We start from the raw sequence: 24,681 nt of genomic DNA, 5'->3' as shown, positions 1-24,681 counted from the left end.
GGTTAAAGAGAAAGGATTTACACTTGAATGAAACATAGGCACTGTATTTGGAAAATTTGTTTTGAAAACTTGGGAAGGAAGCAAAGCCTCCTTCATTTAAAAAAGGACTCAATTAACATTCTCCAACAAGTCTTCCTATCGAAAGGACAGTATTTGCTGGGGAACATGTGATCTGAAACTTGTTCTCCTCGCTCACAATGTTCCTTTCTGAAATACAGGGCACTGCTTTGGAGAGACACGAGGATCTTTGCACAGCTTTCCAAAGGACTGCCTGCCACAGGCCAGGCCTTGACTCCAGACATCAGATCTTCTGTGACTTAAGCTCAGGAAACTTAAAATAGTGCTTAATGACCCTAATGAAAACCCAGAGTGACACAATCCTGCTGTGGCTCCCTCTACAAGGACAGCTCATCCATGCTCAGCCACAAGGGCAAGATGAATCCGCAGCGTCGCAAATCTCACCTCCTCATCGTCCTGAAAATACACATTTTTAAAACTTTCTGGAAAGAACACACTAGAGACCAACTAAGCAGATATTCTTCTTTTGATTCCTGCCTATCTAGGTGTGAGTTTGCTCTGTAGCAGGTAGGGGCCAGACAGGACCACCCTAAGGGTTATCTTGGGTTTGTAAAACAATCCTGTGAGTGCTGGGCATGTCTAGAAATTGCCCACGCAGGAGAAAGAAAGCAACCATGCCATTATTATTTTACCAGATGAAGAGGGAAAAAAATGCAACTGACAGCTTTAATATGCACTTTTATTTCTAAATTCCCTTATCAATTCCATATGACAGAGCCTTCTTCACTCTTTAATAAGTACAGGTTGAAGTTGAGCCAGACTCAAAAGTCGATGACGGATTGAGCCCACGTCAATACCCAGCAGATTTGGATGGGAGATAAAGGCAGCATGAATGTGTATACCTACAGAAAACACGCTATCAACACATCCAACACTTTGGGGAGACCATCTGTAGCAGCCCACTCTCCTTCATTTCTTCTGGATGCCTCCAACTGCAGGATGACCCAGGCACAAGCAACAGAAGGGAAGAGTTACCTGCAGCTACCCTCCCCCAGTGCCTCAGAGGGACTATGTAAGCAAAAACAAGGACACAGGAGCTCTCCAGAGCATGTCCCAGGAATTTGGCTGCTGAGATGTGAGCTACCCTTTGGAAAAAATTACTGTTTTTCCCTGCTGATCACACTTCTGGTGCAGGCACTAGACCAGGTGTGGATAACCATAAAAATTATTCTGTATTTAATTATTATTCTTGAGTTCCTCCATCTGGGAGCTTGTCTACAAAATGGACCCCCCAGGATGTCTTCCCTTCATCTAAAATAAAAGTAATTTAGAGGTTCTGTTTTTAAATAACATTTTCCATGAGTAAGTCGGCACACTTTAAATTCATAGTACAGTGCAACAGAGTCCTCACACAGACAAGTGACTCCTCTCAATTAACCCTTGCTGGTCCCAAACACAGATGTCAGGACAAAGCAGCAGAGGATCCTCTGTGCATCCCATACAAACCGACCACGAGGTGCTTTGCACAGCTGGGAATCAGCTGCTTGGTGATAAACACACTTAATGGAGTTTACATTTGCTTAAGACACTTACAGATTAAGAGATTGGCTCCTGCCTTTCCTGCTGGCTACAGGCAGATGCTGCACAGCACAAGGTGAAGATACTTTTCTCCTATGAGGCTAAGCAAGAAATAAATGAAAAGCTGTAGGCACCTCAGACAAGACAGAGGGCCAACAGTTGGGCTCAAGTTGAGGTTTCTGTGAAAACCCTCCATCAGTCCCAAGGGAATCCAGAAAACACATGGAGAGGACACAGTTCACACAGTCACTCTCTCATTACCTTGAGCTAAAGATCTCCTTGGCAGATGCATCTTTTGCACCCAGAAATGTCCCTTGCAAATCCCTTCTCCTGAGAATAGAATAGGTGGTGACAACTCATGAAATGTGCTCATACCCTCATCTTCTACAAGAATCTGACTTAGGTTTCATTGCACCTTGGAAAGAGGCAACCCACTCTAGTTTAAAACTGGGTAACTGCAGCAACTGCATTTTTTTCAGGAATGAAAGGAGGAGTATTTAATAAATTGCTTCTCCTCTCCATGTACAGAACTGTGGAAGCTTTCTGATCCTGTCCACTCCTCATCTGCATGTACTGGAAACAAGCTTTAAGACCAGGAACATGCTGCAAAGTCCAGAATCACACAAACACAAAGGATGCTTCTCTCTGTTCTATCATGTTGGATTTTAAAAGTTATTAAGTTGTACCACACATTTTATTAAAAAGGAATTAGAAAGGGATTTAACTACTAGAAAAACCTGTGCTTTTGAAGGTGAAGTTACCTGGCCAACATGGGTAAAGTCTGGAAGTGAACTCTCTTCTCTGGGATTCCAGCATTGATGTAAATGCTGCAGACACACAGAGCCTCTGCCTCAGAAAGTTACTGGGACAGAAGTGATGGGGACACAGCCTCACATTGACACCCCTGCCCCATTGTGCACCTTCTTGTGTCCATTTGACACCGAGCACATCTTCCCCTCCCTGCTCCAGAGCAGATTAAGCTTAATATACTTATGCAGTTGTGAAGTGTCCTGCCTGTTATCCAATTAGGCAGCTAACGAGATCTGAGTAACAGCACGTAGGCACCGATAACTGCTGCCTGATATCAGCACAGATTAAACACGTTCTTTATGTTCCCAGCCCTTGCAGAAAAAAGGGTTGGGATTCGTTCAAAGGCTACTCCGAAGACTGGATTCAGGTAATTGTTTAATTTTGTTTGGGATCCATAAACACATCATGTTTGTTTCCTCTTGATCTCCTGGAGCTGTCATGTCACAACTGTCCCGTTACAAAACTCCTGATCAATCTGCTGTGACTCGCTCAGTGGAACTTTTGGTGTGAACAGGGGCAGGTCCCATCACCTCTGTGGCAGCAGAAATCAATAAAGGATCTGTGCATCACCAGGAAAAAATGTACAGGATTGATTAGGAGATTCAGAAATGCAATCTTTATTAGCTCTGACACTGTTCTACATGACATTCCCATAAGATCCACCTAAGAAAACATTAATTAGATGTAATCACTGTAAAATGGCTGCTTGACAACATCCATCTCAGAGCAAAATTATCAAGGGTTTGTTATCTCATTGGGAAGGCACTGGAAAGTGGGTCCAGCCAGGCATAAGAGCTGTGCAATATTTTCATTGCCAGTCAGGATGACAGACTGGAATGTATGGCCATAAACCCAAGAGATGATTCAGCTGGGAGGATTTGCAAGCACCATGGTGTACAGATTTCCATTTCTAAATTATCTTCATGGTCCAATATTTACATCAGGAAATAATTAAGAAAGAGAAGCCACAGGTACGAATGCAAAAACAGGGAGCAACTCTCTATTCAGCAAGACTCCAGAAAATGCTCTTAGAGGGTCAAGGCAAAATGGTGACATTGAACAATGTCCCTCAGGTGCATGAAGGCAAAGCCCAAGGGATGAGGCATGGAAAGCACTCAGCTCTGCCTTGCAAAGTCCTGCCCTGAGCTGCCCACTGCCATGCTTTCTGAAACAGCAGACCTGAGAGCAACCTTGTGGAGAAGAACAAAATTAAAAAACACCAGGTGTGAGATTTAGCTGGATCCTTTCAAGCCAGAAATGCTCCTAAGAAAAGACTAGTGCAGGCAAGCAAGCAGGACACAGCCTGAGGGGAGACCTCTCCTTCCAAATCCAGCAGGAAAATTCAGAGTTTGGTTCCCTTGAATTGAACCTTCTGGCTTTAATCTCTGTTTGAAAATAAGATAACAGCCATCAATGTGGGTGGAAAGAACAAGAGTCCAGGGCTTATCAACACAGAAAAATGGGGAAATAGAAATTGGATGGGGGAAACACACAGCTTTAAACTGACAGAAGGCAGGGAGAGATGGGATATGGGGAAGAAATTCTTCCCTGTAAGGGTGGGGAGGCCCTGGAACAGGGTGCCCAGAGAAGCTGTGGCTGCCCCTGGATCCCTGGAAGTGTCCAAGGCCAGGCTGGACAGGGCTTGGAGCAACCTGGGACAGTGGAAGGTGTCCCTGCCATGGCAAGGGGTGGGATTGGATGGGCTTTCTGACCCAAACCATTCTGTGATTCCATGACTCCGTGGCTCAAATTTGCTTGGATCACTGAGCTGGAAAGGCAGCAGCCAACAGACTGGAACAGCTGATGTGAGAAGGGAATGAGGGAATGGGGACTGTTAAACTTGGAGAAGAAATGGTGTTCAGTGGAGGACCCAGCTACTGTCTTCAACTACTTATCTGAGGTTTACTGAGCAGATGGAGCCAGACTGGATGGCAGAAACAAAAGGACAAGAAACAATGGGAATTACTTACAGCAAGGGAAATAGTGATCAGGCAGGAGGAAAATATTCCTTACCACAAGAGCACCAAGCATGGCATCAACCTGCTACTCTTGACTAAAAAAGATCCAAAAAAAGTTCACAAGAAACCTACCTTTGATCCTGGCCCTGGTCTGGAGCAGGAGGTCACATGAGAGAGCTTCAAATCTCCTGTGCTACTTCACTTACTTTTCAGTTCTAAGAAATCTTTATCAAAGAACACTGGAAAAGGGATTTTGCCCAAGAGTCTACATCACTTTATACCTCTTCAGTGCTAGCAAGTACTTCAGACTCTAAAGCTGTCAATAAAATACCTTCCACATCACTAAAGATCCCAGTGTCTTCAACTGACAGAGAAAAAAAGTAAGGAATGAAACACCAGAGCTTTCAGTGCAATTAGAAAGAGAACAAGAGAAACTGGGGACTCCCATTACACATGTTATCATAGAAAAACTCTGCAAGGAAACTCAGGAATTCAAAGATCCATACTGATAGTTCAAACAAAAAAAGCCAGACTGCTCCTCCCTACCTGCTCTTCCCACAGCAATAAATACAGGTCGATGCCAAAAGATGTTTCAGACCTGTCCAGACCAGCCTTCATTGTGGTGAGAGCTTCTTCAGCTGTCTCAGGACAAAGGCTCTCTGTGTGCAGACAAACCTTTCACACACACTTCCTACTCTCTCCCACTGAAAGGTATAATAGAGGTGTTAATAGATCCAGAGAAAATGCCTAGAACAATACATACAGGCAAGTTATAGGGGATTTTCCCCAAAAAAATAAAGTTTACCTTAGCAAATAATGCTTCTAGTGCTGGCTGATCGGTTTTCTGTCAAGTTTTATATTTGAGTGCTACCTCTCAGAATAATCTTCACATCCACTTTCTAACAGCTTTAGAAATGCATGAATAGATGAATCCTTCAGGGGAACAAAGGGACAGTAGGTACAAAATCAGATGCACAGGGTGTAATCACGGCAGGGAGGGAGAAGGGAAGGTCACTCCTGAGCTCCAGCTGGAGTCAGAGCAGGAAAGCACAATGGCTGAGCTGTAATCGAGCTAATCATGGGGAAAGCCTTGGTCAGGGCAGCTGGCAAGGACTTCCTTCACCTTACAACAGGGAGGAATTAATCTGGAACAGTCAGAGATCCAAAACACAGCCCTGTGGAAAAGACTGCTTAAGCAACAAGAGTACGTGCTCTGTTTTTATAGCTGGTAAAGACACAGCCATAATAAAACCTTCCATGACAAAACACTTCACCAGTGCTCTGTCCAAAACTAAATTGTATTCATCACACCCCAAAAGTCCACTTGAGAGTCACAAAATGGTGTTTGCTGGCTCAGTACACACAGGTATCAGACACAGCACTCCAGGCAAGTTTTGGACCCTGCAGCTCAAGGAAGACACGGCCCAGAGGTTCCCAAAGGCAGCTCCAGAGAACTGAACAGCTCTCTCTGCACAGTAACAAAAGGGCAAGAGGGCAGCAATTCTCAACTGCTGCACAGAAATCAAAGTCAGAAACCAGGAAAATCTTGGTAATGCAAGATAATGACGGACTTTCAAGGATCACCCAGGGAGGATGAGGAAAGTGCATCACTGGAGGTTTCTAACAATTGCTTTGGACAAACATCTGCTGGGAAAGTTTAGATAGATCTGACCCAGCCTTGGGGCAGGAGGTCAGATTAGACAACTTAAGGTCCCTTCCAGCCCTGCAGCTCTTTGCTGGTAACAGAAATATGACAACAGAACACGTCAGCAGCAGCCCCAAAGCACACAAGCCTCCCTCATATTTCCATCATACACTGGAGAAACACTGTCAGATCCCACGTGCAGCAGCTGCCTGTTCCCACATGGAACCTCCTCCCTCCATTCCTGGAGGAGCAATACAGGGAGAACAAAAGAGCTGGACTCACAGAACAGGCACAGGAAGAGGAGTTCCCAGCATAGCCTTCCCAACAACACAGTCCCTCTCACATCCCACAGCATGGGGACAGGAGCCCATCCCCACTGTCCCTCCCATTTGCCCCCTTCCCATCTCACCCTGCAGTCTGAGCAGTTCTCTCTTTTTTTCTCTTTAGGCCTTTCTTCTGTTCCTCTCTGGAATATTTTCATGTGTAAGATGTTCAGGACTGGATCCCACCCCAAGGGAATGAGGGGACAAAGAGTAATGACCCGGTGCTTCACTCCAAAGCCTGGGTCACACTCAGCCCTTTGGGGACTTCTCTCAAAGCCCAAACAGAGACACCAGATGCCCCTGTGACACTGGAGCTATGGTGTGAGCTCCCCACGACTAGAAAAGGACATTTAATTTAGTCTGCTGGGAGGACTTCGTGCTCCTGCAAGCATTAATGAATGGCACGAAGTGTCCCGTGGGGTCAGAGCATCAGGGCAGCAGAGTGTAAACTGCAAACTCTGAAGTACCAACCTTTATCTCAGGGTTAAAGCTCGACCTATCAAAGCGGTTTTAAGAATTTCTGCTTCCTTGCATGCCCCTCCACAATCCTCCTGACTCATTCCTGAAAATCCAAAGCCAACCTCCAAGCTCCGTGTATGGAACAAGGAAGGAAGGTGACAGAAGCCACCCCAGGGAGAAATACTCACACGTGTGAGTGTTTTTATGAGCACATCCCAGCTATAAGCACACATGTGTGTGTTTGTCAGTACACCCTGGCACATCTAAGGGCACAGTTATGCAATCCCAGAAAACTTAGATCCCAGTTTGTACTGTCCTTAAAGGATAGCCCTGACTGTACATGTAGTGCTGACAGCAGCAGTCATGGGACAGGCCAGGGATTAGATCCAACTAAAAAATAACCCCATAAAAAGAATAATCTTCTGCCAGGTGTGTGGGCTCCCTGACTGAGACCTTGCACCCACAGACACAACAGGACGTGCACAGAATAGGATGACCCCTTTTCCTAGAAGTAGCATCTTAAATCTGTGTAAGTCACCCGTCAGCCTGTGCTCCGAGGGCTGGAAAAGTGTTATGCAAGAGAGGAAACCAGTCAGAGACAGGACAGCTCAGAGAAAACATCTCAGGGCAGCTCCACTCCTAGAGCCAGGCTCTTGCAAAACAACCCTCGTGCCAGCTTGCCAGGCTTTCCCAAAGGGTCTGTGAGCTCCAGGAGTTCAACCAATGGATTACCAGGCACATCTTCCTGGCAGAGTCCTCTGGGATCACAACGGTGACTGATTTCAAAAAAGAAAATCCTGTTAGAAGAAGACTGGAGATCAAAGCAGGAGGTTACACCTATATCCTGAAACACATATCCCATAGGATAGGAGAAATTTAAATTTAGTTTCAGACTAAATACTCGTTCAACAGAAACATCAGGTGAGCACACTTGAATGTTGCACCTGTGCAACCTCTCTAGGAGAAAATTCATTCCTCACCTGCCCTGAAAAATTAATTTAACTGAACCAACTCTTACAAAGGAAAAAAAAACCTCCTGTTTTCCTATGCAGTTCCCAGTTTAGGGATAGGCTAGGACTATCTGCTTCACTTAGCACAAGGCATTTTCTGCCTACATCAGCTACAAGGGAGCTTGAGTAAGTACTTCACAACACAAATGATCTAAAACCAACACGCTTTTTTTCCCCCCCTTCTCAAAGAGTGCAAACATCACCATATCCTGTCCAATGTTTCAGTCATTCCAAGCATGCCAGCAACCTACACTATTCCATGGCACTCAGCTCAATCTAGAGGACACACTTAAGGAAAAACCTGGCATTTTATGCAGAATAATGAATGGTGAAGAAATGAATAACTAAGTATCCTTCCTTTAAAAGTTATCTACGTCCATTTAGTCTTCTACTTCATCAGCCAGGAAAACAAATATTTTCTTATTTCTTAAAAGGTAGTTCCTGCCTTTGAACTCAATAAGTACACACACACAGAGAAAGTGTTTTAAGTGAATTAAATGAACTTTTCAAGCCATTATAAAGGCTCTGCAGCCCTTGAAAGACCTATTGGATTAAAGAAATGAAAGTTACCAAACCAAAAATTCCCCACAGTCTGGGTTTACATCAGTTCAGCTCTTTAGGGCCCTCCACAGCTGAGATCTCCTCACTCCTTTTCTGGCACTGATCCGTTCTGTAGCCCCCAGTGCTCCCTCCATCCTTCTACTCCAGGAAGTGAGAAAAACACGGTCTCAGAGCATGATGTGGAAAACTGCCCCAAAGAGGGAATATCCAACAACAACCCTGTGTAAATCACTACTCTGGGGCTGCAAAATCTGTTTCCCTCAGACCCAGCAAGCTGCCAGCCTCCATCATTTGGAATCAGAGAGCACCAACAATAAGTGCCTTGTTTAACTGAGACTTTAAAGGAGGGTCTGGTAGCAGAGAACTACCCGAGAATAGCTCAGGGATCAAACTCCAGCAGGAAAAGCAGGGAGGGGCTTTTTAACCCCTCCTTCATTACATTCCTGCTGCTGAGCTCATCACCTTCAGAGCAACCCAGGCCTTTCTCAGAGCCAAACTACTCCCTGCTGCATCCTTACAACTTCCCTTCCATCCCATCCTTGCAACCTCACAGCCCTGGCCCCAACATGTCACAAAACAAAACCTTCGAGTCACCATGAAAAATAACACCAGAACTGCACTTAAAACTTAAAGCCGTGATTAAAATTCACCAAACACCTCCACATTCACTGCATTTAAAGATTTCCAGAGGAAAAGGTCACCGGAATGTAGAGCACATCTCCCAGAGCAAACGTCCTTGTCATGCTGCTGTCGGGTTCAGACAGCAAATACATTGTGATAAAAACCCTGTGTGCTGAGCTATCCACAGCTCAGGGCTGCTGCCTCAGTCACTGGTTTGGGTTGGAAGAGACAGAAAGCTCATCTTGTTTCACTCCCCTGCCATGGGCAGGGACACCTTCCACTAGCCCAGGTTGCTCCAAGTCCAGCCTGGCCCTGGACACTTCCAGGGATCCAGGGGCAGCCACAGCTTCTGTGCCAGAGCTTCATCAACCATCTGACTAAAGAACTTCTTCCTAATATCTAATCCAGAAGTCTCCTCTGTCAGTGGGAAGCCATTCCCTCTTGACCTGCCACTCCAGGCTCTTATCCAAAATCCCTCTCCAGCTGTGCTGGAGTCCCTTTAAGCACTGGAAGGTGGTCCAAGGTATCCCCAGAGCTTTCTCTTCTCCAGGTGGACATTCCCAGCTCTCTCAGCCACCCACCTGCACTTCTCCTCCAGCTTCCAGTCCAACCTTATCCCAGGGGCCCTCAAGGGCACTGGGTCTGGTGGAAACACAAGAACAGGACCTCAAACTAAAGTTCCCCCAAAGCCACTCTCCAGAGCACAGCCATACACCACCTGCACCACACCAAGGTGCTCCTCAGGTGCCCCCATGCTCATGGTGGTAACTGGAGTCACCATGAAGATTTATTTTCCAAGTGGTTCATATTGCCACCCATAGTATTTCTGGAATCTTTTGTTAAAACAAGAAGAAACCACTGAAATATTAGATTATAAAAAAGAAGGAGAAAAAAATGCAAAGAAAGATTTTCAACCCATTTCCACGGTGATTCCTGTAAACTCCAGATTTATTACAGTAAACACACCCACATGGCCTCAACACAGAACACAGAATGCCCAGATACAGCAAAGCCAACACAGCAACAGAGCCAATGAAAACGGGACACAACATCAAGGTAGCTGAAAATGTCCATGTTCCCTCAACAGGAAGACAACAAAGATGGTAACACAGTCTGGAAACACCACAAAGGTGGTTTTGAAGTGTCACTTGTAAAACTATTTGTGTCTTAGGATTCCATAATTTGATGAATTGGTTGCATTTGGGATTTTTTATGGTTATGCTTCTATTCCCTATTCTCATGGTGGATTGCCATCTCTCTCACACATTACTGCTCTACTTAGATCAGTTTTTGCATGCAAGCAGAGCAGGACAGATCCCTCAGGCACATCTTAAAGCCAGAGGTTTAGACTCTTCAGAGAAAGAAAAGTTCAAATCCATTCTTCATGCACATCAATTACAAGAGGAGATCTTTACAGCTCTTTTATTTATTATTTACCATTCTGACACAATGTTTTGCTCACCAACAGAACTAAAAAAAAGAAAAGTTATTTAATTTCCATAGACTTGACTTCATTAACTTCTGGAGAGGACTAATGTTTGTGGCCAGTGGGAAAGGGTATTTCCACATTTTTCCATTTTCTGGTCTGTTAATTACAATTACTGAGAGGAGACAGCAGTGAGATTTGTGAAGCACAGCAGGCTGCGTTACAATACTTGTGAAAAAAAAACCAGAGAAAATAATTTCTGTCTCTTTTTTGTATAACTCAATCATACAAAGTAATTCCACGTACTTCAGAGGTCAGCATCACAATTTTCCTTAGACACTCACTTGGGCCAGTAGGAATTTAGTTGGAGAACCTCAGATTTGATTAGAAGGATTATTTTCAGTGAGATGACTTGAACAGAAAACATGAGATGATGGAAATGGGGTTGAGAGACAGGCAGATACACTCCTGAGGCTGGCAGCGAGATGCAGGAATACTCCTCCAAGCTTCTGAGGCAGAGATGGGCAGGGGTCCAATAGTTTTTGAGGATGGATGAGTGAGAAAAACCTAAATTACACTACTTGGCTAAGGTGGAGGTCAGTAAAAGCACCATCACACCTATTAGATTGACAGAGCTCTCCAAACTCTACCTCAACCCCTCCAGTGCCACCAAATCAACTGAGATTCCTCCATCCCAGTAAAACACTGAGTTTCAGCGACACCACAGCTAACTCGTGATACTTTGGTGGGAGAGACACAACGGGGAGAAAGAGCTCCCAGCCCAAACCAGAGGGGGACAACCAGGAGTGCCTGCAGCAGGGCTGAGGCCACGGGATCCCAGGACACGTGCAGAGTGCTTGTGGTGCTCCAGCCACACACTCCAGCACTTCAGGGAAGCGTGGCACAAAGTGGAACAGCTCCAGAGCCTCTGCTCCACAGAGCCAAAGGATGGACAGGGATAAGTGACCACAGCACCCAACATCAGCCAGCATTTTTAGCATTTAAAGCCTCAGACCTCTACACCCCTTTCCACATACAGCTTAGTCAAAATACCAGCTGGATGCTGCTCCAAACCCAAAGAAGTTCAGGTAAACATTTGATCAGCCACGCAATGATTTGGATGCAGGCACTGAGTCAGACCCATGCCTGCTGGATTGTTGCCAGCTCAGTAGCCATCCAAACAGGCTTCCTAGTCCGGCTACCCACTCCACAACAGCAGCACGAGGGAGAGGCAGTGCTGGTTTATTTTAGAGGCAAAGCCAGCTGAAACCACAGAGCTTGCTACTCCCTAAAAAACACAGTACATCTGTTCCACAGCAGTGCCATAAAAGATTAGTAAGTGCTGGCCTAACAATCTGGAAAGGGAAAAGGACCTAGGAGAGTAAAATGTTATCACTAAGTCAATAAAACAACATCTGTAAAGGACTGAGAACATAACAGCATTCTTGCACAACACATAGAAATGCTCCTGGGCTGATTTCTTGTTCTCCACGAAACCTGTCTGGTAACTCTGGGAACATAACTGCGTCTCACAGGCTATGGGAAAAGTGGATCAACAGGGTGAGCTAAGGACAGGGCTCTGGGCTCAACTTTGTTTGTGCAGGATCACAGAGTGACCATGTGTTAGGCGATACATATGGTTTCACTTTTATGTAAAGCTCGTGTCTGCGTCTAATGTATCAGGCAATTAGAGCTGGTCCCGGCACCAGGTTTGAGACAGCGTGTCTATAACCCACAGAAAGCATTTTTTGGGATGAGCGGAGCAAGGACGCAGAGCAGTTCTGTGTATGGGCTTGAGAATGTAAATAAAAGCTCTGAGGTCAGTTTCAGTAACTGACAATTAGCTTTGTACATTTCAGTGCCCGGCATTGACTAATCCCTCATCTACCACGCCGATCTCAAAGACAGAAGTCGATGGATTCCACTGAAAACGACAGATCGGTGCGAACCAACCCTCGGTATTGTAACAGCTTTGTACAAACACGAAAACACCAGGAACACAAACAAGCAGGGAGCGAGCCTTCACCGCTCGTCATTCACATCCCCACCACGGTGACTTCCCCACTTAACCTCTGCTCTCCTCTCCGTGTCATCACCGGCAACGCCGAAGCGGGGAATGCGGAGGAACGCGGGGACTCGTGTCACATGCGGGAGATACACTGACATCAACACAAGGGAGGGGGGAAAAAAACACCTAAACCATCCCAAAATCCCAGCACAACCATGCGTGTTCCGCCTTTGGCCGAGAGAGAGATGCTTTCTCCCACGGTGCCCATAGAAAGCGGCGGGGATGACACCTGCTCTGCGCCTGGGCTGGGGTGTCAAGGAAAGAGGGTCAGCAAATTCCTGGCGTGCTTTGGGACGCCTGGGATGGGGCACAGCGAACCTGCCCTGGAGTGGTTCGGGGAGGTGCGACTGTGGGATGGGGAATGGGGAACGGCCCCTCAGTGTGGTGGTGTGTGGGATGGGGCACGGGGCTGAACCCTCAGGGTGGTGGTGTGGGAATGGGGCACGGGGCTGGCTCCTCTGGCATCTTGTATGGGATGGGGCACGGGGATGGTTCCTCTGGGATCATGTATGGGATGGGGCACGGGGCTGAACCCTCGGGATGGTGGTGTGGGACGGGGCACAGGGCTGGCTCCTCTGGGATCATGTATGGGATGGGGCACAGGGAGGGACCCCTCGAGCAGGTGTGTGGGATGGGGCACAGGGAAGGACCCTCGGGCAGGTGTGTGGGATGGGACACAGGGCTGATTCCTCTGGGATCACGCTCGGGATGGGGCACGGGAAGGACCCTCGGGCAGGTGTGTGGGACGGGGCACGGGAACGGCCCCTGGAGCGGCTCGCCGATGCGGCCGTGCGGGACGGGTGGCGGCTCTGTGCCCCCAGACAAAGCCCCCCGCCCTCTCCCCGCCGCTGCCCGGGGACGGAGCCGGGCAGCCCCGCCGAGGCGGCACCGGCCCTCCCGCCGCAGGTGCCGGCTGAGGGGGCTGAGGGGGCTGACGGGGCCGAGGGCAGCGCTCCGAGGGGCCCGGGCCCGCCGCGTACCTCTCTGTGCGGTGCGGTGCCGGAGGGGACTGTCGGGGTCGGGGCGCCCGCCCGGCTCTCGCCTCGCTGCCTCCCGCGGCTGAGCGGCTCCCGGCGCGGCTGAGCGGCGGCTGCGGGCACTGCGGGCCGAGAACCAGCGCCGGCCTGTTTTCCAGCCACCTCCCCTGCGGCCCGCCCCGGCTCCGCCTCGAGCATCCCCCGCCTCCTCCTCCTCCTCCTCCTCCTCTTTCCCCTTCTCCGCCTCCTGCGCCTCTTCCTCCGCCCCGCTCCTGCGGCTGGAACGTGGAACTCTAAGGGTACCGGCGGCTATTGGGTGAAACAAGTATATTAAATCTAATTTTCTACCTAAGCGGGACGGGTGTTTTTCACCTTTTGGGTTGCCGCTGTGCTTCAAGGCTGCTTTGATACCCCAGCTCCGGGGCGTTCACCAAACTACACAGCAGACCCAGTGTGGAAAATAACTTAATTCCTGCACAGTTTTTTTCCTATTCCTGTCCAGACAATGAAATTAATCTCATCGGAGTCCACTCACCCCAGCTTGTGGACCAGAAAAACACAGCCCACCATAACACTACCCAAACACCGTCATACTTTCTTATCTCTCACCGTCTGGTTTCTGCCACTCACTGATAGCAGTGTTCATGCAGTTTCACGAGGCAGTGTGATATACTGAAAAAAAAAGTTGTAGGAAATCAAAAATAGGCGTAGCTTTAAATTTTTTTCGGCTTGAAGACCCCTAAAAGCTAGCAAAGGACTTTCTCCAACAAATATATAAACACTATAATAATATATATATTATATATTTATATATTATATATATGCAATGTAAATATAATGTAAATTGTAAAAATAAATGTAACAGAAATATATGCTATATAATTATACATATCTGTTATAATATTATGTAAATATTATGTATACATAATATATACTATTTATATGAACATTTTGCATGTGTGTATATATATATATAGATATAGATATATGTATACATATTCTAAATGTATATTGGACACCCCATCCCTGGAAATGTTCAAGACCAGTTTGGACAAAGCTCTGAGCAACCTGGTCTAGTGGAAAGAGACCCTCCCTATGACAGGGGGTTGGAACTGAGTGATCTTTAATGTTCCTTACAACCCAAACCATTCTGCAATTCTGTATATAATAAGAATACTCCTAAGTGGCTCTGGGCACAGAGCCTGTGCCATGGAGACTTCTTCCAAATTGAGGGGAAAGCCAAAAAAATCCAGTTCCAGTGTCACAATTTGGGAGATGGCACTCAGAGCCCTAAAGCAAAGGGAAGACATCCTAGTTCCTTCTGAATTTGATACCTTTCATGCAGCTGCAAGGTAAAAGTCTCCTCTCCAAGCAGCAGCCCCATAAACACAGGTTTTATTAAATCACAGCTTCTTTCCAAAAAAAGTTTGTGACCAGGACTGAGCAATGTGTTACTCACGGGATGCAGGTCCAGCATGGAGCTGGAGCACTCAGACATCCCGCAGCCTTCCCATTAAACGCTGGCTGAAATTGCTTTTGGATGCCTGGAGGGAAAGTCTGGAGGAAAGACTGCGCCTTGGATGGAAATCAGTCGTGTCTGCACGCTGCCTTCAAGCATTTTAAGGTTTTATAAAACACGCTCAGCCACCTGCCAGAGGTTTGCACCTGCACGGCTGGGCTGAGGTTGCTGAGCCAGCCAAAACATCTGGGGAAAACAGCAAGAATAACGTGGATTTGGGGTTCCCAGCTTCCACCAGACAACTGTGCAAACTTTTCAATTTCATATATGCAGTGCTTGCAGGCTGTTTTCCTCCAGACCTTGAGCTTCCCTGAGTGCCCTTCGGTGCTGCCATCACCACTGGACTTCAAACCCTTTAAAGCCCCTCGAAGCACCCAGATGTTGAAGCCACGGTAATGTTTGACAATCAGTATAGGACAAGGGACAATATAAGAAGGATATAAAGCTCTTAGAGAGCATCCAAAGGAGCAGCATGAAACTGGAGAAGGGTCTAGAGGGAAATCCTTGCAAGGGGTGGCTGAGGTCCTTTAGTCTGTTCAGCTGGAGAGGCCTCTCCATGGTCTGCAGCTTCCTTAGGAAAGGAAGTAGAGAGGCAGCTCTGTTCTCTGCTCTCTGGTAGCCATTGACAGGACCCAAGAAAATGGCATGAAGCTGTTTCAGGTGGAGTTTAGCTGGATATCAAGGAAAGGTTCTTCTCCCCAGGGAATGGGTGCAGCCCCAAGGCTGCCAGAGCTCCAGGAATGTTTGGACAACACTCCCAGGAACAGGGTGGGGTGGTTGGGGTTGTCATGTGCCAGAGGGGCCAGAAATTGGACTGGATGATCCTTGTGGGTCCCTTCCAACTTAGAATATTCTATGGCCACACACTTTTTGAGATGTGGTCTGTGAGCTTGCCAGCTATTGGGATGGCTGTCCCCATCCAGCACACCCCAGGAGCCAGCCTGTGCCTGGTGGTGGGCTCTGCCCTCCCACACGTGCCTCACAGCCTCAGCACTGGGTCTCCACCTAGCCTACAGATGGAAGCAGAGCTTTGCAAATTAAAGGACTTCAGGGAAATGAGCCATATCCCTGTTCCAATCAGCTGTGTCTGGAAAGAGAGGAATTGGCAGCGAGGCTGGAAAGAGCAGCCTTTCCCACCAGACCAGACAAAGTCAGAGGTGATAAGGAAATAGGGACAGTTTGGTGGAGTTTGGAGATACTTATCTGCAGAGGATGGAGGGGAAGCCAGGTTTTCCTGCCTGGAGTCCTCAGCATCTCACAGAGCAACACCTGCCCCTCAGGGCTGCCTCAAATCCAGGCCACATTTGTTGGTAGCCAAAGAGGAGCCACAAAGGACAGACTGGTGCCCCCTGTACCCGCAGGGAAGCTGAACCATGAGGGATGCTTGTCATCCAGCAGCTGGGAAAGCTGGTGAGCCAATTCCTACTGAATGGCACTTCTATTTCCTCCACAGCAAATAAACAACTGTGCTGCAGGGCTGCACCAGCTCTGAGCTCGCCTGGCTGCAATGTGAAGGATTTGAACTAAATCTAGAAAGCTCTAGGTATTAGGAGTCCCCTGGGCTCTACCCTCTTTCTCCAGTTTAAATTTGGCAACAGAGCCAGCCCTAAACCCTAGGAATGTTTGTGAGGCGTTTTGAGGATACATAGAAATTCAATTACCTGTGGGAAAATAAAGCTAAAATACCTTGCAAGGCCATGTTTAATACAGTGTTCAATGCATTAAGGAAGAGTAATTGACAGATATGACCGAGGCTGGTGCCTTGTGCAGACAGTAGTCCAAAGGAAATGTGATGAAATCCTAGAATCAGCACTTTTTGTGCCTTTGACATTTGTTTTCTGTGAGCAGATCACACAGTGAATAAAGCATCTTTCCTGGGAAGCACTAGTGAAGGACAGGTTTATGACTGAAATGTAAAGCAAATGGTAAACGTCTGGAGAGCCTAACCCAAAAACTAGGGGGGAGAAAAACCTTTGTGCAACACACCTGAAAAGATTGCTCAGAGCTTCAATCCAGAGACATAATCAATGTGAAGAAAGAAAAGGGTATGATTACCTGAAGGGTCTCTTTCTGGAAGGGTTTTTTTCACCACAGAATGGACAGAAATAGCTCAGGTCTCATGTCCTTCAACACACACCTTGAGATGGGGAAGGAATTCCAGCAAACAAATCAGGAGAGCTCATGGAGGGCACATACATGAGGGTGGGAGGGTACCTGGGCACTCTGTGAAACTGTGTTCTCAGTTTGGGCATGTTTGAAGTCTGGCCAAGATCTATTGGATGGACTGATGTTGCTTTTTTATTTTCTGACAAGCACAATAATGACTTAAAGCCATTAAGTGATTGTTCTCTAGATTCCTATTGACCAACATAATGCCCCATTCCTAGAACTGTCAGGTGAGATGAGCATTAAGCCTGGCATGAAGCTTTTTTTAGGAAGACAATGATCCAGCTGCCTGAAAAAGAGAGCAGGAGTGGCAAATAAAAACAGACAGCACAGAGTACCCCTCTGTGCTCCAAAACACCACATTCCTGATGTTTGGCATAAAAAGGTTTTGCCCTTTACTGTTGTTGCACAGCATTTTTCATCCTCAGATTTAAAAATGTTGGGAAAAGTGCTGTTATCTACTTGAAGTCAGGAATCTCAATACAAAGACTCGTGATATGAGCCCCAGGGCATGCTGTGCTTCAGAGGCTGCCCACTCTTGCCAAGATTTGGCTTTGGCATTAGGAGCATGTCTGCAGTGAAAAGATCCCACGAGTTTGGCTCAAGTTTTTGGGGGGTCCACTCACACACTGATATCTGGCAGGACCCTCATGAAGTTAAAATATAACTTGAACAGTAAATGTGTAAGTCAGAAGAGGGGCTTCCAGTTTTCTAACCCAGGAATTATTATCCTAAGGGTACCTGAGTACTGATTTTGGCTCCTGCTCTAGGCAGGGTGACACACAGTGACAAAGCTGCTTGTGTTTCCCAAGCAGGATACCACGTACAGTGTGAAAAAAATACCTGTGTTAAATAACTACACCAACTCCAAACAAGCCCAGCTGGCTTTTCCATCCTCTACACTGTTTGTTTACTAGAGAAAGACTAATCTCTTTTACCTGCAAAGTAAGCAAAGCAAACTTACCACATATAATGCTTTATTATCTTTCCATCCGTCCGTAATACAAAATTTCCATGATTCATTCACCCACTTGAGGAGCACTTGAGCACTCAAACAAAAACATACATTCCCAGGAGAAAAACCAAACCCACGTCCGGGGCAGGAGACAGAAGCATTCTAACATAAATACAAAATCCCACCAGAAATTTTATCTGAAGCAAGGCTGTGGATCATAAGTACAACGTGGAAGGAGAGAGATCAAACAGTATCATCTCCTGTGAGGGTTTTTCCCCTTTTCCTCACAATCCCCTGACAATAAGTCAATAAAAGGTTTTACCAAGACTACAAAGGGAACCTGAAAGCCCAGCAGCCTCCCTTTGAAAGTAAATTCAGGCTACAGGCAGTTTCAAAAGTCACTTCAGAGAGTCTGCCCTTTGCTAAAAAAGTCTTTGTGACCTTCCAGTCATCCCAGTGTAGCTGCAGCAGTTCATGGGAATGAGTAACAATGACCTTTGCTATTCAGTCATCATTTGACAGGCAGTCAAGGTGACAGGGAGCTCTCTCATAAATATTTCCCTGTGATGATGAACAATCTGGACATAGAACAACCACCCAGCTCACCTTTGTGGTTAGAAATAAAACTCGTCCAGGTGAGAAAGAGAAATTCCCCCCCTCGTGTTTGTTCATCCTTGTTCCTTTCTAGGAGGGTGATTTCCGGAATGAAACTGCTCAAGCAGTAATTTCTTTTAATATCCTGAGAGCTACAGGTTTTACACTTTCCTACATGGATTTCTGGAAGGATATAGCTGCTGAGAAAAGTATCCAATCTCAACAATGGAAAAAAAAAATCCACGTGTGAAAGATCATTTGCAATCCTCAATAAATTTGGGTAGCAAGCACACCCCAAAAGCTGGAAATGTGCTGCTCCTTCTGGCTTACATCTGTCAAGCTTCAAGTCCCAAATACTTATTCTTACCACAAATTTCTCTCTACTAAATTTAAAAATCCTTCATGATTCCATTTCTTTGAGTTCTTGTACCTAAAGTGCCCTTTTGGTTTCATTTGGATGGGGAAAATTGGCAGTGCTTTCCCTAGAGCACAGGCAGAAAGCAGGTTAAAAAGTGGCACTATCTCCACACCTTTGTGCTGGCCAGGGGATAACCTGAGTCTCCAGGAGTGGGAAAACAGGATTCACCACTCAGCTCCCAGTTATTTTCTGTCAGGGACTTTGTGGGGTAGACATGGCTCCCCTGTATTTAATAATCTTTTGTTTCCACAAGGTGGTCTGCTCTCTTCAGGTAAATATTGACAATGAATCAAGGAATAATATATCAATGGCACATCCTTTGATTTGCATGGAGCTGGCTACTTCCATTCATCCTAGAATCAGAGATTCATAGAGTGGTTTGGCTTGGTAGGGACCTTAAAGATCATCCTGTTTCAATGCCCTGCCATGGGCAGGGACACCTTCCACTAGCCCAGGTCACTCCAAGCCCCATCCACCCTGGCCTTGGACATTTCCAGGGATCCAGGGGCAGCCACAGCTTCTCTGGGCACCCTGTGCCAGGGCCTCCCCACCTATACAGGGAAAGATTTATTCCCAATATCCCATCTATCCCTTCCCTCTGGCAGTGGGAAGCCATTCCCTTTGTCCTGTCACTCCATCCCTTGTTCAGAGTCGCTCTTCAGCTCTCCTGGAGCCCCTCGGGCCCTGGAAGGGGCTCTAAGTTCTCACTGGAGCCTTCTCCAGGCTGAACACCCCCAGCTCTCTCAACTTTTCCTCACAGGAGAGGTGCTCCAGCCCTGAATGCTCTCATGTCCTTATGTTGTGTGACACAGTGAACAGCTGGATTCTCAGCAACTTATCACTATTTTGTGCACCTCTAGCACATCCTTCACAAGTTATTCCTGGGAGAGCCAGTCTTATCTCACCCAACATACCTTCTTGTGAAAGCAGCTATGAGCATTTACACCCCTTTGTCGTCAGTGCAGCACAGGTTGCATAAAGCCACAATCACTTAAACGAGTCCAAACACAAAAAAGAATCCAGGAAATGAAAATCTGGCAGGTGCAAAGGAACAGGGTTGAATGTGGAAATCTGGGAGGAGGCTTTGCCGCTGACAGCAGCACAGCTCCTGCCTTTATCTCACAGCAGGTAGAGGAAAGCAGGGTGGAAAAATGCAAACTAGTCTCGTTTTGGATCTCCAGCACTGGCCAGGTGTTTCAGATAATATATCTCTCTTCTAGGCATTACTGGTTTGGATATTTCCCTTCAAAAGCCAAGGGCTGATACCTGTAAAAGCCAGAGAATGATCCTGAGAGCCTCCCCTGTTTGACAGAATTCACAGAATGACTAGGTTAGAAGAGACCTTCAAGACCATCAAGTCCAACCCATGCCCTAACACCTCAGCTAGACCACAGTGCCATATCCAATCTTACCCAGTTTCCATCCCAGTTTCTGCATCCCCTGCATCCCCTCCTGTGCCTTGGCACTGCGGTGCCCACTGCAGCCTCCCCGCAGCTCCCAGCCCTTCTCCCTGCCCACAGTGTTCCTGCTGTGCCCTGTTCCCTGCCCGTGCCTGGCTCCCAGCTCCTGGAGTTCTGAGCACAGAGGCTGCCTTTGTGCTCTGCACGTGTTGGCTGCCAAGAGCTGTGAGCCATCCTGGCACTGCTCTCCCTAAAAATAGCCTTGCCCCACGGATAACCTGCTGCCTCTCCGAGTGGCAGGTCTTAAAGATAAACCCTCATATAAACCTGCACAAAACGAGGCGCAGAAACACTGCTGGGGTGGAGAGAAATGCTCTGAAGGAACGGCCTAAGAGGTGAAATAAAGAATACAGGCTCGGTACAGCCACAGGCAGGCAGGAAAAGCAGTGCCAGGGGGAGCAAGTGTTGTGTGTAACCTGCACACAGACGTAATAGCACAACTGCTGAGCTACAGGGCGTTCTTTTACAGTCAGCTCCAAGTTCTGTGTGTGAGGATGCAACACTGCCAGCAAAAGGAATCCAAAAGAGCAGCAATCCATCTGGAAAAGCTGAAAAAACACTCCTTCTTTACACAGGGATGCGTATTTTGGATACAAAGTACACTCAGATAGCATTTTTGCCCTTGCACATCTTGCAGTATATCCATTTACTCTTTCACATTTTATTTTAATAACAGGCGAGTCAAGTGAGCTTGACTGATGGGCTGGTTCCCAGGGAAACATGAGCAACTTATTTCTCTTAAATAGCAGGCACAAATGTTTCCTGTGTTAAACTGCACAGCCTGCTGTGACATTCAGATCTCCAGGATATAATCCCAAAAGAACAGAATGTGTTTGCCTGGCTCTGAGGTGGGAAAGGAGAGAGGTAGCAGCACACTTCAGCTGGTGATGGATGCTAGCAGGGATCTGGTGCCTAAATAATTTTTGAGGAGCTATGCCCCTTGTCCCCATCCCCAAAGGAAGGGCAAAACAAGAGTTTAACAAAAAAAACAAAAGTAAAATTACCCAGTGTTGCTGGGAGAGAAATGGAAAAAGAGAAATGAGTAATAGCAAGCCTTTAAAATCTCAGTCAAAATGCCAGGCTGGCTGCCCAGTGTTGCTGGGACACATTAGGAGAATAAAAAGAGCCACAGTGCTCTGGGCCAGGCTCCATCCAGCTTGAGAAGCTGCTTTGACTGGTGCAGATGAAGGTAGGAAGGGACTTGGAAAAGAAAATGTAAGACAAAGCTGAGCATCCTCATAAGGTGCTCTCCGGTGTCATTTGGAGCACCTCAAACCTGGGATTACCTACATAAAGGACACTTTCCTGCCCCTTGTGCCCAGGGATGCTGTTCCCAACTCTGATGGCCAAAAAATTTTTTCTTCATTTTTTTTCCTGCTGCTTCAGGTTAAAGTGGTGGTGAAAACAATAAAACCAGTGGCTACGAGCAGTTGCTTGAAGTTGGGTCGAACATACAAAACACCTCTCCTCAAAGCTCTCCTTGCCTTCTTTGTATTCACCTCAAGGGATGTCCTGAGCCTGATGGGATTTGTCTGCATAGAAAATCCCAGAAGATATTTCTCCATAAATTCCATCATCTCTCAGTTGCCCATTTACCTCCTGAACCTTTTTGTATCCACAATATCCTTCAGAAAGATGTTTCCAGCTCAGCTACCCATTGCATGAGGACCCACCTTCATGGATGTATCCCACTAATTTCGTTTGCTGGCCACTAGTTCCTGTGGAGCCAAGACACTGGCTGGCTGTTCCCTCTCTACCTTGCCCCTTGAACACAGGATTTTTCCAGACCTCCTTTGTGTGCTCCTTCAGTTCTTCTTTTACTTATATGAGCCAATATTAAAGTGAGCAGGTGATAATTTGGCATTGGAACAACTTTTGCCCTCTCCTTGCACAATTTCTTTTTTGGTTGAACAGGAAAAAAAACCTAAACTTTTTTTTTTCCCCCTCTGTTTCCTTAGGATTCAGAAGAAAAGAAGAGGGGGGAAAAAAAAAGATAATGAAATACAAGTTTTGCTTCCCAAAGTTTCCAGCTGTCCAAAGTCTTGTTATTGGGACGTTGAACAAACAGCCTTCAAACACGATCCCTGCCTTTGTTCTGCCAGCTGGAAACACAGGTCACTCTGCACCCAGACACCACCTCAGAGCAGAGATATTCCACTGAGAAAAATTCTCCTTTCATCAGGCAAAGGACACCAAAAACGAACCTGGATTTTTTTTTTTTTTTTTTTTTTTTTTTTTACTGAGTTCCTGGTGTAGTTTGTTCACCAAGGAATATTTTCTGAGAGGTCTCTGTCCACACCAGTGACTCAGCTCAGCAAACAGCACTGGTGATTCACTGCTCTGGAGCGTGCCAGCAGGGGCTGGAGACCTGGAGTGTGATGCTGAGTGTGTTCCTCAGCAGGAAACAGCCCTAATAAATGACATCAGCAGCGTGATTCAGTCACCAGGACCACGGACTGCAAGGCTCCCACTCAAATTCCCCTTCCCCAGCCAGCTTTTCCTCTCCTGAGCCCCTCAGCTGCTGGATCCCATGTAGGAACCAGCTCTTGGTGCACAACTAAGTGCATACAACTGAGGGCTGTAATGCAAACCCCAACGTGACTGAAAGAGGCAAGATTTGGATGGGATATTGAGAAATATTCTTCCCTGTGAGGGTGGGGAGGCCCTGGCACAGGGTGCCCAGAGAAGCTGTGGCTGCTCCATCCTTGGAAGTGTCCCAGCCAGGTTGGATGGGGCTTGGAGCAGCCTGGGACAGTGAAAGGTGGCCCTGCCTGTGGCAGGGGATTGGATCAAGATGACCTTCAAGGTCCTTTCCAACCCAAACCATTCCATGATTCTACAATTCCATGACTGCATGGTGAATTCACTCAAACAACAGAATTCAAACCATTTCCCTGAACTTTTCTTGAATAAACAGTAGAAAAATAAGGTTACCAAAAGGAAATGAAGTGGACTGACCACCAAAGGTAGCAGACAATCCTCCATGGAATTACTTGCTCAGAGATTCACATCCCCCAGTCCACCTCCAGCTGGAAATATCTTATGAAGTCATTGAAACAAATCAAAATGGGAGAAGAGGCAGAATTTTAGTGCAGCCTGAGAAGCTGTGAGAGTATGTTAAAAAAGTCATTCCTTTTCACTTTGTTCAGGACAAACACCCAAATACCCAGTGGTTCTCCACATCCTGATGTTTCAGGTTTATCTGAATCTTGCAGGTATTTTCCACAGAAACAAAAAAAATTGTCCCTAGTAAAATAGTCACAATCTTACACAACTGAACTCTTCAGGACTAAGAATGCCTGATGGAACAAGCAGTTTATGCCCAAAATTCTTCCTAAATATGAAGAGCATTTCACATCTTTTTGTAATTGCCCCTGTACACCTGCTACCAACACATTGTACAAACCACAGAGCAGATCCAAAATGGCAAAACACTTAACTCCTGTATCATTTTTCCCTTTTCCTGCCCAGATAATGAAATTAATCTCATCAGAGTCCATCTCAAAACTAAATCCCAGCCTGGGGACCAGAAGACCAGAACCCACCACAATCCTACCCAAACACCAACAGGTTTTCTTATATCCCAGCATTTGTTTTCTGCCACTCAGACACATCAGTGTTTATGCAGTTCCACAAAGCACTGGGATATACAGAAGAAAAAAAGCTATTAAAAAAATAAAAAGCAGGCATAGCTTTAAAGATTTTTCAGCACAAACACCCCTAAAAGCCAGCAGAGAATCAGCTCCCACTTCTTGTGCACAGCTCAACCTACAACCCATGGTCCTGCTCGTCTTTGTTACCTTTTGCTGAATCTTGCTGCTGGTGGAGGTGGCTCAAAGCAGGTCCCTTTAAATCCTTTGTTGTGTTTGCATAAGTGGAATACAGCTCCTATAAAAAAAAAAAAATCCTCTGTGTGTGCCAAGCCGTGTGTAGAGATTATGAATCACTAAATGGCAGCCACGTGTCAGCAAAAGTAGCAGGAAGTATCTTGCCTTTGACCTTTATTTATTGTAGCAAGAGCACTTGGTAGCATATAGTTATAGAGATCTAATCATCCCTGCTAGCCAAGAAACATCGGGTCTGTTGCCTGCATAGTATGTTTTGGCTATTAAAAT

General features: G+C 46.5%; 1 protein-coding gene across 2 annotated transcripts in view; it reads right to left on the bottom strand.

Moving 5' to 3' along the window:
• The window catches only part of SMOX (spermine oxidase), a 60,414-nt gene extending 35,981 nt beyond the window's left edge, over nucleotides 1-24,433 (bottom strand). Inside the window, exon 1 of one of the 2 annotated variants that reach the window (XM_014876210.2) lies at nucleotides 24,367-24,433. The gene's annotated coding sequence lies outside the window, so the exon portion shown is untranslated. Of the gene's footprint in view, nucleotides 1-13,457; nucleotides 13,634-24,366 lie in introns of those variants that run through there. The other variant, XM_014876209.2, reaches the window with a different exon arrangement.
• Between the last annotated feature and the right edge of the window lie 248 nt (nucleotides 24,434-24,681).

Source organism: Sturnus vulgaris, chromosome 4 (genome assembly GCF_052056855.1).
Source record: "Sturnus vulgaris isolate bStuVul1 chromosome 4, bStuVul1.hap1, whole genome shotgun sequence".
Classification (NCBI taxonomy): domain Eukaryota; kingdom Metazoa; phylum Chordata; class Aves; order Passeriformes; family Sturnidae; genus Sturnus; species Sturnus vulgaris.
Note: the sequence above shows the minus strand (reverse complement) of the source record. Positions and strands in the feature narration are given on the sequence as shown.